Raw genomic sequence first — 15,307 nt, 5'->3', positions numbered from 1 at the left:
AGCAGTTCGACGCTACATCGAGCGGCGGTAGCCGATGTTACAAGGTTCGGGCAGCGGTGGACCGGGGACCTACCATGGGTGACGACAATGCCGCGAGCAACGTCGAGTAGTGCTTCCAGGGGCCTTGGGTGGTGCTACCACTGCTGAGAGCTGGTGCTGCGAGCCAAGGTCAAAATTGCGGCTAAGGGCGACGGCAATGCTACCACCTGCGTTCGGTGTTGCTACCATCTTGTGGAGGAGGTGCTGCAAAAGACAAACCGTAATGCTGCCAACAACCCACGATAATGCTACCACCCGCGTCTAGTGTTGCTACCATCGTGTGGCAGAGGTGCTGCAAAGGACAAATGGTAATGCTGCCAACTGCCCATGGCGATGCTACAAACAGTCAGTGACGATGCTGCAAGCAACAAGTGAGGTGCTGCTAGCCGGAGTTGGGATGATGTCGGCGGTGCACCGGCGACTAGTATTTAACGATGCTACAATAGTATAAATCTTTTGCTGCAAATATTTTGTGGTTCTGCTACTTTAGTATATTTTTGTTGCTACAAGGATTCCAGCGATGTATCCGGCTGTTATCACCAGAATTTGATCGAGTCAAAGGTGGGCCGCGATCAAGATGGGCTTGAAGAATATACATGGAAGAATATAAGTGAATCGGCCTTATATGCAAAGTTTGGGCTAGTGTGCCCGTGTATCTGTAATATAGTAGATTACGTGTCGGTTAGTTAGAGTTTGGCTCGTGCACGGTTGGGATTATTCCCACGTTAGAAAGTCTACGGACTATAAATATGTATCTAGGGTTTATGAAATAAACAACAATCACGTTCACCACAAACCAATCTAGGCGCATCGCCAACTCCCTTGTCTCGAGGGTTTCTTCCGGGTAAGCATCATGCTGCCTAGATCGCATCTCGCGATCTAGGCAGTACAAGTTTATTCGTCGTTCATGCGTTGCTCGTACTGAAGCCTTTTTGATGGCGAGCAACGTAGTTATCTTAGATGTGTTAGGGTTAGCATTGTTCTTCGAATCATATGCTATCATCGTGCAACCGTTAGACATCTAGCCGCCCTTACGCCTATCTTAGGCGTAGGGGCGGCACCCCGCTTGATCATTATTTAGTAGATCCGATCCGTTATGGTTGCTCCTTGTTCTTCAAGGATTAGTTTAATATCTGCATAGTTAGGCCTTACAAAGGGTTGAAGGATCCAGCGGCGCGTAGGGTGTAGTTTGCTAGCCCTAGACAGGATGTTCCGGGGATCAACCTCGTGTTGGTTTTTAGGCCTTGTCTAGGATCGGCTTACGATCACCGTGCGCGGCCGCGAGGCTCAATCACGAGTAGGACGTTCCGATTATGCGGTGAAAACCCTAAATCGTCGTAGATCGTTTTAGCTTTATCTTGATCAAGCAGGACCACCATATATTCGTACACCTCGTGCGAATCATGGGTGGATCGGCTCTTTGAGCCGATTCACAGGACAACCTGAGAGCCGATCGAGGCTCGTATTTAATGTTTACGTGTATGCCATGCAGGAAACTAAGCGAGGCATCTCCATCACCTTCCTGACCAGGTATAGGTCAGGTGGCACGCCCTTGCACCAGCATCGGACGTGCGTGCCGGAGTCTTTGCGGGCCGTCGCTCGGAGGGACCAGGGCCAGCCGCAGCCCTAAGTTGCTCCCGGCTCTCCTGTGTTGCCCGTCGCTGCTCGCCGGTGAGTTTCTGACAGCAACACATTCTGGCACGCCCGGTGGGACAGTCTTCGACATCAACCACATCGCCATCTACATCTGAGATGGCGGACGGCACCCCAGTCACGTACGAGGATCTGACCGAGGAGCTCAAGAAGAAGTATGACGAGGTCAAAGCGATTCTCGAAGCCGACCTCATCGGCTCCTTTCACAGAACCCGCTCACATGGCATCAGGTGGAAAGGGTTCTCGCCTGAAGGCGCGCTCGATGGAGTGGACCTGTCCGCCCCGTCCGAAGAACGCACCAGGTCCCTGCGTCAGGAGATTAACTTCATGGTAGCTCATTCGCTACACCGCCACTCTGAGAACCTGGTGAACACTTTGGAGCGTGTTGCTCTTCGGGTGATCCAGGAAATCATGAGGCACCAGTACTCTCCGTCAGGACCAGCTCTCGGGACATACCAAGGAGAGATGCCACTCCAGTCCCGTCCACCGCTGCCATTCGCGTTGGCAGCACCAGAAGTGCCGAATTCACCGGCATTCATCGTCTACAAGATCGGTGGTGACCCTAGTGACTACCAGTTCTTGCACGAGGCGCCTAAGGAGATCCCTCACGGGTACACGTGCACATACGTGCCAGACTGCGTGACTGAGGGCGCTCACAAACCAGCCGCAACGGCGAGGACTTCTGGAACAACAGGAGGAACTTCGGGAACGGATCTTGAGAAGCAGACGTGGCTAGCTAAATATGCCACTCCGACAAACCTCCAGAGCTCAGCTCCTGCAGTTGGCTCAGAGCTGGAAAAGCAAGCATGGCTGGCTAAGTATGCCACCCCGGCGAATCTTCAGAGTTCGACTCCTGCAGCCAACACCGCGGATCAGATCAGTACCATCCTGAGAGACCAGTTCGGCATGGTGCCGAAAAGGAGGACAATCGGCTATTCCAAGCCGTACCCCAACGAGTACGAGTTGATCCCACTACCACCCAAGTATCGGCTCCCTGATTTCTCCAAATTTAATGGATCAGATGGTTCCAGCTCCATCGAGCATGTGAGCCGATATTTGGCACAGCTAGGAACGGTCTCAGCATCGGATCCACTACGCGTGAGGTTCTTCGCACAGTCCCTCACAGGATCGGCTTTCGGGTGGTACACTTCGTTGCCACCAGACTCGATCCGGACTTGGAAGCAGTTGGAAGAACAGTTCCACATGCAGTATCACTCAGAGGCTTCCGAGGCCGGCATTGCCGATCTAGCTCAAGTACGTCAGAAGCGCGGAGAAACTGTGGCAGAATACGTCCGGCGCTTCAGAAATCTTAGGAACCGATGTTATTCGGCTCGTGTGACTGAAAAGGAAGCAGCCGAGTTGGCAGTGGTGGGCCTTGCATCACCAATCAAGGATGTGGCCTCCCAAGCAGACTACCCTTCACTGACGCACATGGTTCAGAAACTGTCGTTATATGAACAGCGCCACCCGGACCTGTACCAGGATAAAATTCAAGCGTGCGGTAGTCCTGGTTGAGGCAGATGAAGACGAAGGCTCTGCGGGAGATCAAGAAGTAGCAGTGGCTGAATGGACTCGGGGGGCAACCCCCGTGTCTTGCAAATGGGTTAAGCCACCAGGTCCGCCCAGAGGGTTTGATTTTGACGTGACTAAAACTGAGCAAATTTTTGACCTCTTACTCAAGGAGAAGCAGTTGAAGTTACCCGAAGGCCTCAAAATCCCCACGGTACAAGAGCTGAACGGAAAGCCATACTGCAAATGGCATAACTCGTTCTCCCATACCACCAACGACTGCAGGGTGTGGCGTCAGCAGATCCAAATGGCGATAGAACAAGGACGTCTAATTTTCAACCAGTACGCCATGAAGGTCGACACCCACCCCTTCCCCGCCGTAAACATGGTGGAGTGCACTTACCCTGGAGGGTGCCAGCCAAGTTTCTCGTTCAACGTCAACATGGTAGGACTTGGACACCACTCTGGTAAGGACGGAGACGAGGGCAGCTGCTCTCGTAGCAAGGACACAGAGGAAGCCGTTCCACGCGATCGGCTCCGGCACGATGGCAAGCGCTACATCACAGAGGGAGAAGTGAGGAACGTAAGATATCAGCGACCTCTCTCTGATCACCTCCTCAACAAGTATGTGAGTCAATATAGCCAACGCCGACGATCCAGCGACGATGATGATAGAGACCGTCTGGCTAGGGACGCCCGGAGACATCATCGGCATGATCGCGATGAGGAGGAGTACGAGCGCCGTGCCAAGGAAAAATCGAGGGAGCAAGACGACGAGGATAGGCACTGGGACTGCCCCTTCTTCAGACACTGCTGGGATTCAGGAATGAGCCGATTGCCTACAATCGGCAGCGCGAGTAATGTAGACAGAAGAGGAAGGATGCAGCTAACGTGTCCGTGTTCAAACGTCTAGGGCCCCTCCCACCGCGGAACAAGCACGCTGAGTCCCCTCGGGTGGAAGATCTCGAGGATTTGGAAGACGATGATGAAGAAGAAGACAGGTACCACCGGCCAAGGTGGTGCCCTGATGGACTCAGCCGTTCCCAAAAGTGCAGGGTTCAGCGACTGCGCGGCTTGGAGGAAGCCGAAAGGTTATACCTGCACACGCTAAGGAAGGCGCGGCCTGATCTGGCCGCGAAAATTCAGCGAACCCTGGATGAAGAGGGTCGACCACAAAAAATGGAGTGGCGCCCCAAGCAAAGGAAAGCCGATGATGAAACATCGGCTGGCACAAACATGGTGTTCATACTTCCAACGGAGTTTGGTGCTCCAGGATTGGACGAGGCACCCGTGGCACAACTTGACTGCGGCCCACGGCCAGTTATCTTTGAAAAGCCACGAGAAAGAAGCTACAGACATCTGAAGGCCCTGCGAGGTTATATCAATGGGCAGCATGTCAACAAGATGCTGGTGGACACCGGAGCGGCAGTCAACATTATGCCATACTCCATGCTACGTCGATTGGGACGCTCTAGCTCAGATCTGATCAAGACCAACGTGACATTGAGCGATTTCAACGGCCAAGCATCTGACGCACAAGGTGTTCTGAACGTGGATCTGACCGTAGGAAGAAAAACCATCCCTACGACGTTCTTCATTGTCGATAGCAAGAGCACCTATGCTGTTCTGCTAGGAAGAGATTGGATCCACGCCAACTGTTGCATCCCATCCACGATGCACCAATGCGTAATACAGTGAAATGGAGATGAGGTAGAGGTCGTCCATGCAGATGACTCAGCCGAGATTTCAACGGCTGGCATGAACGCTTGGGAGACAGCAGGCCAAGAGCCACTCTCAGGCATCAATCTGGACGACTGCGAGCGCATCGACGTGACGAAGGATGGGGTTAGGCTGGTCTTATCCACCGGCCTGACCGTGTAGCAGGAACAAACCTATGGACAAACGTGGCGAGGCCGATCCTTGGGATCGGCCCCAAAGATCTATGGAGGAACATCGCAAAACCTTCATTAAGCGATTCGATCAACGTGGAGGCCGATTCCAGCAATCGACCAAAATTATCCTCACCACACATTCCCCCTGTGTTCAAAATCGGTCTAATAGGCAGCGGTTTTACGTCGGCTGATGAGAGTCAATATTGGTCCTACCGGAGCCGACGTGCAAATACAGTGCCTTGGCTAACTACAGAGCCGATATCTGCAGTTACCTGACAGATTCGGCTCGGGGGGGGGCACCTAATCGGACAACATGTGCGATACATGTGCAGTGAAATATTGGGGGCCGATAGAAAATCGGCCAGTAAATTTTTTTTTACATTTTCATGTTTGGTATAAAGCCGATGCACAGCCATCGACTCTAGTACAATTACACAGGGTCTACTTGCTGCGTGTTCAAGATGTGGATCTTCACCAAGTTCAGTTCAGCTGTGAGGCCTTCAGTTTTGGCATACAAGACAGCCTTTTGCTCGTTAAGCCGTTGGTATTTCATCTACAATATCGGCTTTCAAAGGAAGAAAGGTGATCGGCTCTGGTGCATCTACCGTCGGCCTGGCGAGGTTGGCCACTTTCTCAGCTACGTTCGGCATGGCGGCTGTCTCAGAGTTACCTGAGTTCAAAGCCCTTTGTCTGATCTGTGCATCCTCACCAATATTCTCGCCTTGACTGAGGCTCGGGGGGCAGCTGGTCTGGTAGATGTTCTGTTTTAGAAGCCGATTGAGGTGTAATCGGCTGATCCTTCGTCGCAACCTTCTTCAAAAATGGTGAATTCTTGCAGAAGAGGATCACTGGACCTGGTGGGAGGAATTTAAGGGCTTTCTTGAAGACTCCACATTATCCACCAGATCTCAAAGTCATCAGTTGAAGAATTGAAGGATGAATTGTGAAGGACCGATGCGTTGCTATCGGCTCATTAAGCATTGGCTAAGTGGACGAATCGGCAAAATCAGTATGAGGGGAAATCGGCTAAATTAGCTCAAGGGAAATCGGCAAAATCAAATTGGGGGAATTCTTCATTGATAAGCAAGATTTCTTACATAAAGAGCTGATTGCTCTCAAAAGGAAGTACTAGGGGGTACATTGCCCCGTCTACTACTACTGGTCCTATGCTAATGGTCCTATCTATGGGCCGTCGCTGCCCTCGTCGTCGCCGTCGTCGCCGCTGTCGGCGCTACTCCCGGCGGGCTCGTCGTCGCTGCTCCAGCGGCCGCCGACCGGGCCTTCGTTGTCCTCATCCTCCTCGTCAGCGTCGTCGTCGTCGCTGTCGAAGTCGCTGAGGTTCCCCGGCCAGGGGCAGAAGCGCTTGGCCGGCGGTTCGTCGGAGGAGGTGGCATCCTCCTCCTCCTCCTTCTCTTCCTCCTCCTCCTCGGGGGAGGTGAAGTCGTCGCAGGAGAAGCGATCGTCATCGCTCTCCTCCTCCGTTTCCCCGTCGGCGAGGAAGCGGAGGTCACTTTCCCCGTCGGTCGAGGACTTGTCGTCCTCGGACCAGACGGAGAAGTCGTGACTAGACTCCTCCCCGGCTTCGATGGCGCGGCGGATGTTGGCCGCGTGGGCCTCCTCCGGGTTCCACTCCGGCGTCGGCTCGCGGGAAGAGGAGGACTGGGTGGAAAGATCCGATGAGGCAGAGGAGGAAGAAGACATGGTGGCACAGGAGGGCTTTTGGGAGTGCTAATGCGAAGGGGATGCGGAAGCGAACTGTTTGGAGCGGTTAAATAAAAGGGGATATAGTGGAAATTCAATGCCACATCAGTTTCCGAGGAAATGGTGCCTAAAAAAAAACTGCCAGGTCACGCGGAGAAGTTGAGAAGGCAAGGCATCATGATGAAGGATACTGCGACGGTTCTGTCACGACATGACCCGACGAAGAAAAGCAGAGTGATTTTGGAATTATCAATTCCAAAACCAGGGGGGGCATGTGTTATCACCAGAATTTGACCGAGTCAGAGGTGGGCCGCGATCAAGATGGGCTTGAAGAATATACATGGAAGAATATACGTGAATCGGCCTTATATGCAAAGTTTGGGCTAGTGTGCCCGTGTATCTGTAATATAGTAGATTACGTGTCGGTTAGTTAGAGTTTGGCTCGTGCACGGTTGGGATTATTCCCACGTTAGAAAGTCTACGGACTATAAATATGTATCTAGGGTTTATGAAATAAACAACAATCACGTTCACCACAAACCAATCTAGGCGCATCGGCAACTCCCTTGTCTCGAGGGTTTCTTCCGGGTAAGCATCATGCTGCCTAGATCTAGGCAGTACAAGTTTATTCGTCGTTCATGCGTTGCTCGTACTGAAGCCTTTTTTATGGCGAGCAACGTAGTTATCTTAGATGTGTTAGGGTTAGCATTGTTCTTCGAATCATATGCTATCGTCGTGCAACCCTTAGACATCTAGCCGCCCTTACGCCTATCTTAGGCGTAGGGGCGGCACCCCGCTTGATCATTATTTAGTAGATCCGATCCGTTATGGTTGCTCCTTGTTCTTCAAGGATTAGTTTAATATCTGCATAGTTAGGCCTTACAAAGGGTTGAAGGATCCAGCGGCGCGTAGGGTGTAGTTTGCTAGCCCTAGACAGGATGTTCCGGGGATCAACCTCGTGTTGGTTTTTAGGCCTTGTCTAGGATCGGCTTACGATCACCGTGCGCGGCCACGAGGCTCAATCACGAATAGGACGTTCCGATTATGCGGTGAAAACCCTAAATCGTCGTAGATCGTTTTAGCTTTATCTTGATCAAGCAGGACCACCATATATTCGTACACCTCGTGCGAATCATGGGTGGATCGGCTCTTTGAGCCGATTCACAGGACAACCTGAGAGCCGATCGAGGCTCGTATTTAATGTTTACGTGTATGCCATGCAGGAAACTAAGCGAGGCATCTCCATCACCTTCCTGACCAGGTATAGGTCAGGTGGCACGCCCTTGCACCAGCATCGGACGTGCGTGCCGGAGTCTTTACGGGCCGTCGCTCGGAGGGACCAGGGCCAGCCGCAGCCCTAAGTTGCTCCCGGCTCTCCTGTGTTGCCCGTCGCTGCTCGCCGGTGGGTTTCTGACCGCAACACCGGCGAGATCCACGTCCGACGGATCATTTTTATTTACTCCTAGTCGAACCGTTTTTTGCTTCAAAAGCGGAACTTTTTTTTGCTGCCACGAAACAAAATCTGAACAACTCGCAACTCTCCTTCTATTTTTAATCAAACCGTTTTTTGCTTCAATGAAGCAAAAGCGGGATCTTTTTTGCTGCGACGAAGCAACATCAGGATTTTTGGCTGAAAGTGGACACGTGGCACTTAGGGAAGCAGGAGGCTGGAACGATTCTAACCTCCGGAGGATCCTCAGCGGTATCCAAAACGTTAACCCGTAAAGATCTTTTCAGCTTTTTCCATAAATATATATACTTCCTCAATCTATAAATACGGTGAACGATTCATCGTCTTGTCCATAGCACCAATGATAACCAAGAAGCAGTCAGACTCCACAATGATAGGGAGCATACTACAAGCACTCCTATCTGCTGCATTTTGTTGCCGAATCCACAATGGATCGATTACCACAGAAGTGATCCCCACCAATTTTGTTGTGAGTTGCGACACAAGAGGGAAATTCAATTATTATTGTGAAGAGTCATTTGTATTATTTTTCATGTGCTTCATTTGTAAAATTTACAGCAATGTCTCAGGAGCTTCTCGGATAGAAGAACAGATATTGTATAATATTTCCTTCATTCTAAAATAAGTGCTTTCATTTTTTAAATACAGATGTATCTATAACTAAAATGTATAGTTATTTTAGGATGGAGGTGGTAGCTTCAAGTCATGTCCCATTGCCCTCAAAGGGCGAGCCGCGGCCCCCTAACGCTTTATGTTCAGCGCGGTCGACGCTCTCATGCCAATCTCGACACCATAGGGAGCCTCCTGGGAGCATAGGACACAAGCGGCAATCGACGCCACGTTGGATACCGACGGGTGGGTACCACACCTCGAGTGGTGGATCTAGCTATATCTTTGAGTTTTGCAGGTAATCGTGGTGTTTCAGTCTGATGCTGGAAAGGTTTGACTAGCTTCTGCTTCAACGTGGAGATAGTGAGGTCATGTCTCCTAGGGTCTATCTGGTCGGATGTGGGGTTGTCGCCATGTCCTTCTTGTGGCTTTCCTCTTTGGTACGGTTATGCATGTCTCAAGTCACTAGCGTCGCTGCTTTCTAGCCCCGACCGATGACTTACCGACTAACACATCAACAACTCTAGGGTTAGACATAAGGTTTGCTTAGCCTTTGGCCTCTTTGATTTTAAAAGAATTCACGTCTTAATGTACATGTTGGACTTCAATAATTGGTTTTGGGCGACCGTAGGGCATCGATTTTCTGATGGGTGGGCCTAAAACCGGTTGTCCTTCGTGCCATCTGTCAAATCGATATCCAACGATCATAACTAGCTTAAATTGTACTTTCGTAGTTTCTCCATAGTCTTAAAGAAATCAACCCGCAGTATCGAGGTTCTCCACTTAAAGCGAAAGTGTATATCACTTGTGCTCTGATCTTTCTGATTTTTGCAGAAAATATGGCAGCGTAGTGATCAATTAACATGATAGAGACTATACCCTTAAAAACATGATAGAGACTATACCCTTCAAAAAAAAACATGATAGAGACTATTGCAAACTTGTGTGGGTTGAGCAAGCCTTAAAAGCCGCTAGCCAACTGAGCGACACTAGTTCCCGATGAACTATCATACATGGCTTTCCTAATAGAAGGAGTTGACACTAGTTCCCGACGAACTCAGCAATTATGTTTACTCTAGGTTTACAACGCTCTATCGTCCATTTTTCCAAAAAAAAAACGCTCTATCGTGCATTTTCCCTAATAGTAAGAAATTTAAGCAGCAAACACAAAATGATCCCTTTAATGGTGCCCTTCTCTTATAGAAATAAAACATACTTTAAATTTTGAAAGAACTTTTAGTTATTTTGCACAAGCTCATATGCAAGATAACTACGGGTCGACAAGCGTGCTGTGTTCTTTTTATCGTTCGTGTTGTCAAACCCAGTCTTAGATGGTCCTTCAAAGAAGAAACTTAGATGGAACATGAATTTTTGGAGGTCAACCTCACCATGTTCACCTCATTCTCGGTTCGGCTTCTTCTCCTACGCTAGCCAGCTAGCGCTTCGATTTCATGCTTTGAACATTGCATTGCACCTAAGAAAATTGACGAGTTTGAATCGTAAAAGCACCAAATTTATTAGCATACCATGTTCCTGCTCTATGTAATGCTTTGTGATTATATTTCCAGAAAAATAGGATGTCACGGAGTCAGTGGCAAGTGTTGCCGTAAGTGATGGTTCAGCTACAATAATATAAGTTCAAGATGATGCGAATAACCACTAGTAGAAAATGGACCTTTTGCACCGGTTGGTAAGGACTATATGTACCGGATGCCCAGCCGGTGCAAAAAATCCGGTGCAAAAGCCCCCCCCCCCCCCCCTTAGCACCGGTTCAGTTGCGAACCGGTGCTAAAAGGTGCACCACGTGGCGGCTGCCGGGCGTCCGAGCGGGAGGATCTTTAGCACCGAACCGGTGCTAAAGGGTCTGCCGCGGCAGAAAAATGCCCCAAAACGCTGCCGTGGTAGAACCCCGCTACCGTAAAAATTTGTTCGAATTATTTTCCATTGCCTCTTTTTTTCTTTTTTTTCATAATTTCTAATATTTTAGTTATTTCACAAGTTTAGTCTCTAACTACCCTGATCTCTAGTCTAATTACTTACTCGTGTTCAAACTTCCCACTCGGTCACCCATCCTCCCACTACTCTAGCACTAGCACGCTTAACTTCCAAGTTCCTTTCCATCCCGCATCCAAGTGCTTCGTGCGCATGTGTGTGATACTAGTATCATATCAATCCTATTAACATGTCGGTCGATGTCATATTTCTTTATTGTTCGAATTTCAAATAATTATTTTAATAAACAAAAGTATTGTTGTAATAATAATCTTGAATAAATAAATAAACATTAACTTTATAATTTGTATAATTTTAATTATTTTCATATTTTCAATTTTTCAATTTTTTGCCCAAACCTAAAACCTGAAAATTTGAAAATCTTATAATTTGCTAAAAGTAATAGTAATCTTTATGCAGGATGCAATTATTAATTTTAATTAAAAAAATAAAAATATATATAATCCTAAATTTCTGGAAAAAAACTAAAATCTTCCTGCTTTCATATTTTCATTTGGAATTTTGAGAATTTAAAAATTAGCTAACCAGGTAAACCAAGTATGACAATGAAAAAAACTTACGATTAATAAGTTATCCCATAGTTCCTTCTCACCCACTATCTTGGAGCTTTTCTCGCATCAACCATCGCCTCTTTGCAATGCTTACAACATACCGGAGGCCTCAGGTACTCCGAACTTGCCGGCACATCGTGATCATAGTTGGCACACATAAAAACTTCATGCCAAACTTGTATGAAAAATACTCCATCTCCTTCACCTTCGCAAGATCGCCGCACTGACAATGCTTGGCTGTGTCATCCCTGGGGCAAGATTGCACTCTTCATCTTCGATGTTCTAAATTCTTGATATGAGAAAGGCACACTCACGACATCAAAGGTTGGTGGAAGAAAGAAGAGGGGAAGAAACACGGGTACATCAAAACAATTCGGTGGTTCCATTTATAAAGAAAGACCACATGATGAGATGGCAGGAAACGGTGGCGGGAAGGGGTTGGCAAGAGAAAGGAGCAGGGAAAACCAGCGAGAATAATAAAAAAAGAGAACATTCGGGTATGTCTAGCCCGAGCGGTCAAATTGTGTACGCCTAGCTCGACCACCTTCTTTGGTTTGGGCTTGCCCGACGAGGCCCAGCCAGGTCCGACGAACCCGACCTGCTTTGCGATACGGGGGAGCCCACACGATATCTTGTCAGGTCGGGTTACTACAGCCCATAGGCCCTAATCGGGTTAGCCTAGCCTACCACCGTATTATTTCTGATCATATTCAAATTTGAGTATTTGGTGGAAATAAATAAATAAATATTGTTAAAAAATCGTCTCTCTAAACACACTTTGAGTCGTAAGGTTTGTACAACCCAAGACATAGCTAGCGCACTTGTTTTTCAATCTGAAAACAAGACAAAACGAAAGATGACGGCGAACAGAGCTATGCATTATAGAACAAGTAAATCTTTGGAACAAATGAAATATACTCCATATAAAATTTCAGTGCGTAAACAACTAAGGAGCACATATTGAGAACTGAGTTCTAGCTCAGTGGCAAGGCAAGCGAGTGCGCAGCCAGCCCACCCGGATTCGAATCCCTATCTCGCGGTAATTTCGCATGGAGGGGCGAACTTTAAACCGGGTTATCATTCTTGCGTCCATCCGCGGGGAGAGTCTCATCCTACCTAACAACGTATAGCCAAGGGAGGGACCATTCCCCCGTTTGTCAACGTAACTAAGGAGCACATATTTGCATATTTTTACACGTGAGGTCAAACGGAACCACCATTTGACGATATAAGATGATGGCATTCGGAACTAATTGGGGCAACCTTATGCATCTATCTGCCATTCCTCCTCTGGATTACATATCTCACATAAAATTTTCCAAAGAGGACGGCGAGCGCGGAAAAATCCGAATCCTACGAGAAAGGCTTGCATCCCCAAGATCAAAGCGAGGGCCCAGAGCGGGATGCTAGAGTCGTCCTTTAGGCCGTAATAGATGCACATCAACAGTAAGACAGCGGTGATCGCTCCCAAGACGAGACTCAACACACCCAAGATCTGTTGCCGGCAGCGGCGGTTAGCGTCCTCATCTGGCTCCGCCGTGGCGACGAGGGCGTCGTGGATACCGTTCTCGATGTCGGCCATTGTTCTCGATTTTCTTAGTTGCCTGCTGCTTTGCTTGCGATCGGAGATTATCTCTCCTACTCTTTGGCTTTTCTTTTTTCTGGTACACGACTCCACCTGGCTCCTTATATTGCCTACGATCGCGAACTTAACAACGAACCGACTCGGAGATGTGGACGTATACAATCCGGATCCTTTTATTATTGGGTTGTGCTACCCGGCGGCGCCGCAAATTTATCAATCCGTGTGGCGGTTTTGTAGTGCATGATTGCCAATTTAATTTCAGAAAAGGAGCTATGCATCGCTGGTCCTCCACAAAAATCGAAACTGACACACGTATGAAAATTACTCACATAATTTGGCTCACATGTATCTGTAAACGAATCGAAACCTATGTAGAAGAGGAAAAACTCGGGCGAGTAACACACGGGTTGCCGGAAATAGTAAGAGCATCTCCACCGGCGCCCCCGATAGTAATTTGGGGGCCGGGAGCCAAAATGGGCTCGCACCGGCGCGCCCCAAACGGCGCCGGCGATTTTTGGAGCACAATAGAAGGGTCGGCAACCCCGTGCCGGCCCTTCGCCAAGGGTGCGAATCGGGCGCGCCGGCGCCTCGCGGGGCTGAAAATTTTGGTCGTGGGAGCTGCCTGTCAGCCGCACAACAACGTCGTATGCAAAAGTTAATGCGGTTTTACCATTTTTCAAACTTTTTTTGCAAAAAAAAGTGAAAATTCAAATTTATTAATTTTCCCTAATAGTAGGTTGCATAACATACAGGAATCTCAAAAGATTTTATTTTTTGAATTTTCTATCATTTTCTTTTATATTTTACAGTGTTAAAAAGGCGAAAAACCTTTTGCACCGGTTTTCGTGTTACGAACCGGTGCTAAAGGGTAGACCTTTAGCACCGCACGAACCGGTGCTAATGCCGCGGCTGGTCCCCTGGACGTCCAGACCGCACGAACCGGTGCTAATGACCCCTTTAGCACTAGTTCGTGTCAAATCCGGTGCAAAAACTCATTGGAGCAAAAAACCAAAGCCCATGTTTCTACTAGTGAACATAAATCTTGTACACCTATTTCCAATCCAACAATCCATGTGTTTTCAGGTGTAGCGGGTCCATAAGTTGTCACGTTTCTCCAGTACTCGGGGGTCGATTTTCCACAAAGAACAATTCTGGAGAGCCTCATTGCAATCTTTCTTTTTAGAAACACAGTACAAACTCAGACGCTCACGTACACGCGCATTCACTCACTCCTATTAACGCACACACGCACACCCTACCCCTATGAGCACCTTCGGAAGACTGAGCTGGCGGATTGGATCTTGAAATTGATGAAGTCACCATATGCGTCTCGCTGTCGACGGGAACGTCGCCTCCCACTGAATGAATATTCCGCCTTTATGAGACACACAGATGTCAAACCTGGAGTTTGAACTCTGGTGGCGTGGGGGTACAACCACCCTCCTAACCACCCAACCTTAGAGCATCTCCACCCACGTCCCCCAAAGCGTCCCCCAAACCGCGCCGGATTGAGCGTTTGCGGGACGTGTTTTGTTCGTGCCGCCTTTGGGGGACGTCGCTCCCCAGCCGCGTCCCCCAAACGCCGCCCCCAATCAGGAATTCAAATTGTTGCGTTCAAAAGAGATCGTTCCCGCCGAATCGTCGCGATCAGAGTAGCGGTGATCAAAGTACTGGGCGCACGATCATATTACAGACCATAGTGCATGCTAAATTAGAAGAAGGGGTTGGCCGACGGCGACGTATCCTGAGTCGACGCATGCCCGTCGATCACGATGACCTCGTGGCGATCTTCCTGGTGCTGTGCATGCTCCGTCTGCTCTGCCGCCGTCGCATAGGCCGACGATGGTGTAGCAGTCGAAGACGCGTCAGCCGGCTCTTGCTCCGCGGTTGCTGCCGCTGCCGCTGCCGTTGTCTGCTCCACCGCCGTCGCATAGGCCGACGATGGTGTAGCAGTCGTCCTCGTCCTCCACCTCCTCCTCTTCATCGTCCTCCTCGTCCTCACCCCCGCTCTCTTCCTCAGCACCCTTAGCACCGGCGCCGTCGAATTCGAGCGGGCCCCTGCGGCCAGTGAAAGGGTTTGGTCAGTTGGAGTAGACCAAACCCTGCATATATTAGAGTAGACCACATTTTTATTAAGATTGGTTTGGTCAGTTGGAAGTATACAAGATTTAGTGATAGATGTATAGGATTGCGTTAAGAGATGATGTCTATGATATGAGACTGTTGCATCATTTCTGCGTCACATAGAAAAAAAATCTAATGTAATTTGTCAAGAGATAGCCTG

This window comes from Lolium perenne, chromosome 4 (genome assembly GCF_019359855.2).
Source record: "Lolium perenne isolate Kyuss_39 chromosome 4, Kyuss_2.0, whole genome shotgun sequence".
In the NCBI taxonomy this organism is placed as follows: Eukaryota; Viridiplantae; Streptophyta; class Magnoliopsida; order Poales; family Poaceae; genus Lolium; species Lolium perenne.
Note: the sequence above shows the minus strand (reverse complement) of the source record.